At 39.4% G+C, this 3,138-nt stretch overlaps 1 pseudogene; it reads right to left on the bottom strand.

The window, feature by feature from the left end:
- Positions 1-368: 368 nt before the first annotated feature.
- On the bottom strand, positions 369-1,551 carry LOC147452774 (uncharacterized; annotated as a pseudogene).
- Positions 1,552-3,138: the final 1,587 nt, after the last annotated feature.

Here is a 3,138-nt window from a genome sequence, read left to right as displayed (position 1 = left end):
CATTTTGAATTCATGTTTGCAACCCAACTAGAGACTTCTTTGCAATGGTTTGAAACCATAGAGGAGCATCATGTGTATAGACTTTTTCTAGTTAGCAAACAATGAAGTGACTAACCTTTTGAAAATAGAAGGACATACAATAGCACTACTTTGGTACTATTTTATTTTAGATATCTACTATATCTACTATAACATAATATGGGGGAAGGGGGAGCCCTTTACACATGTTGCAATTTGCGACCTGAAGGCTAAAGTCCAAAACAAAAACAAGCCCCTTTGCATGCGATAAAGAGGGAGAGAGAGAGGCCGCCGAAGGCGGCCGGCCGTACTAGTATATCATAAAGCAGCTAAGCAAAAAGTTGATGTGACTAGTTGCCACGATAGGTAGTGTACGAGAAAGAAGACAAAAGAGCTGGAACCTAGAAATGTTGAGACACCTGAGCAGGTTTTATCTCAGAAACAACTAAAACGTATGGATAAAAGCATTCAATTGTGCCATTTATATCATCACTACTATTTGAGTTTTGAAAATACGTCGCAGTGTCAAAAGTCAGCTTGTACCTTCCCACCATCACATTGCTCAAAGGTGCCATTAATGGGCCAGATCGACCATTAGAATGAGTGACCAATGAGCCAATAGAGATCCACTCCCTAGACTCCCCTCGTTTTGAAGAAACGTTCCACAACTTGAGCATCACTAGAATCCATGCACACATCCAGCACATGCGTCTTTAGTGGTGGCTGAGTGGAAGAAATCTGGTTGGGCACAGATAAATGACTTGGTGGCTAGGTAATGACAGCTTGCTTTCATCAAAAAAATTGCCGAGGTGATCCAAAACCTGAATAAGTTGTTAATGGCCCAAATCCCCTATGGCCCAAGATGTTGCTCCCGTTTCTATGCTTGAGAAAAATCTATCTTCAAAAGATCACCCCCGAATACCAGCTAGGGGCTGATCCGTGGAGTCAAGGTGAACTCAAGCTTCCCTCTCCTATGAAAGCATATGACATTTGGGCGTTGAAGCCATCTATTATCTTCTGAATTCGGTGGCCTGGGTGAGAGCCCTCACTTGTTCACTTAGGCTCCCAAGGCAAGAAGCTCCTAGCTATATTCACATACACCACCATGCTGATGGGTTCTCAAAGATCCCTTCTACTTATAAGCTCTATGATCATCACATGTATGCATCATGATTTTGATATAGTTGTATCCACAATTATGTGTGAGAGTGTGGCCTTTTATGTTTCCATAACTGCTTGCACAAGGACATGTGTGAGAGATGTGGGTTTTTATGTCAACATAAATGCATGTGCAATGATATTTGTGCCTTTTTATGTGCATAGCTTCCTTGTCAATGTGACTTATGCTTTTGCACATGTGATAAATATGAGGATGAATCCTTCAAATGCAAGTAGTGGTGGTGAAGGCTTGAGTAATTTGGTTGAACTATGCTGTATTGAGTTTTGCAGGTCCGAGAAGCTTCCACTGCTTGCGACGAGCTCGAGAAGGGAGCCGATTTGGCCCTCTCTAAAGCAAACTTGGAGCTTCCGCATGTAGGTTTTTCATCTTGCGAGGGAAGTTAACTCAAATCCGTGCAATAAGTGGAAACACTTTCTACAGCAGATGTTGCTCACAAAGACGCCCCCCCCCCTTCTCTCTCTCTCTCTCTCTCTCTCTCTCTCTTGCTCATGCAGGGTGCTAGCTCCCACTTGATTCAAAGGGCTACACCCTCTCTCTCTCTCTCTCTCTCTCTCTCTCTCTCTCTCTCTCTTGCTCATGCAGGGTGCTAGCTCCCACTTGATTCAAAGGGCTACACCCTCTCTCTCTCTCTCTCTCTCTCTCTCTCTCTCTCTCTCTCTCTCTCTCTCTCTCTCTCTCTCTCTCTCTCTCTCTCTCTCTCTCTCTCTCTCTCAGGGCATTAACTCCCACTTGACTCAAAGGGATAGAAACAGGGATAGAAAAATACATTTTCTCTAACCCTTGAAATTATCTCAATTTTTAGGTCAAAATTTGAAGCTTTTGCTGGTAATCACACTAAAACATATGTAAATTCCCACATTCTTAAAGGCAAGCTCAAAATCTAGCCCTACCATTTTAGCCGTTTAAAATACACTCGGTTTTTTTCTAACATTGGCTAGAAAAATACATTTTTCCTAACTAGTGAAAATAAGGGAAAATTTGAAATTCTCCTAGTTTTTAGATCAAAATTTGAAGCTTTTGTCAGTAATTACACTAAAACTTGTGTAATTTTTTTGGTTTCCTTAAAGGAAAGCTCAGAATATAACCGGGATCATATGATTTCAACCGATCAAAATACACTAGACACTAGGTTTTTTCTAACAGTGTGTGACTTGAACATGAGCATGAGAGAGAGAGAGAGAGAGAGAGAGAGAGAGAGCGAGAAGGGCGGAGAGAGAGGAATATATATATATAACCGGGATCATATGATTTCAACCGATTAAAATACACTAGACACTAGGTTTTTTCTAACAGTGTGTGACTTGAACATGAGCATGAGAGAGAGAGAGAGAGAGCGAGAGAGAGAGAGAGCGAGAAGGACGAAGAGAGAGGAATATATATATATATATATATATATTGATAGCCGTTTTTCGGCTCTCTATAATTGCCATAGTGAGTTATCTCACCCTATCAAATCACTCAAACACTGTGGTTACCCTCACCCTTTCACTGTATATAGGTGCGTGTGAGTTAGGGGACTTTTCCCATATCTCCTTACTGAAATAAAAAACCCTCAATTAGCTAGTCATTGGGCTACTTGAGCCAAAAAAAATAAAAAAATAAAAAATATAAGTATATTATGGCTCATGCATATGTAAATATTTCTTTGTATATAGGACCTAAATAAAAGATTTTTTCATAATTATTTTGGTATTTATTTAAATATTTCTACCTAGGTATGTGTTATTTATGCTCTGTACATTGCCTCACCATTACCACAATTTTTCTTACCATTTTTATACTCTTTATTCCATATAGAAATATTTTCATGTAAGCTTCTCTTATATTTGGTGTAACTCCACCCCAACAAAAATCCAAAAAAACTAGTTTTATTTATGTGTATATTTTTTCACTATTGTGATTTTTCCCTTCCTACATCTATTTTGTTTTTTTTCTAAAAA

The sequence above is a fragment of the Adiantum capillus-veneris genome, chromosome 8, assembly GCF_014529385.1.
Source record: "Adiantum capillus-veneris isolate H3 chromosome 8, ASM1452938v2, whole genome shotgun sequence".
NCBI classification, from domain to species: Eukaryota; Viridiplantae; Streptophyta; class Polypodiopsida; order Polypodiales; family Pteridaceae; genus Adiantum; species Adiantum capillus-veneris.
This window is presented reverse-complemented; position numbering and strand designations above follow the sequence as displayed.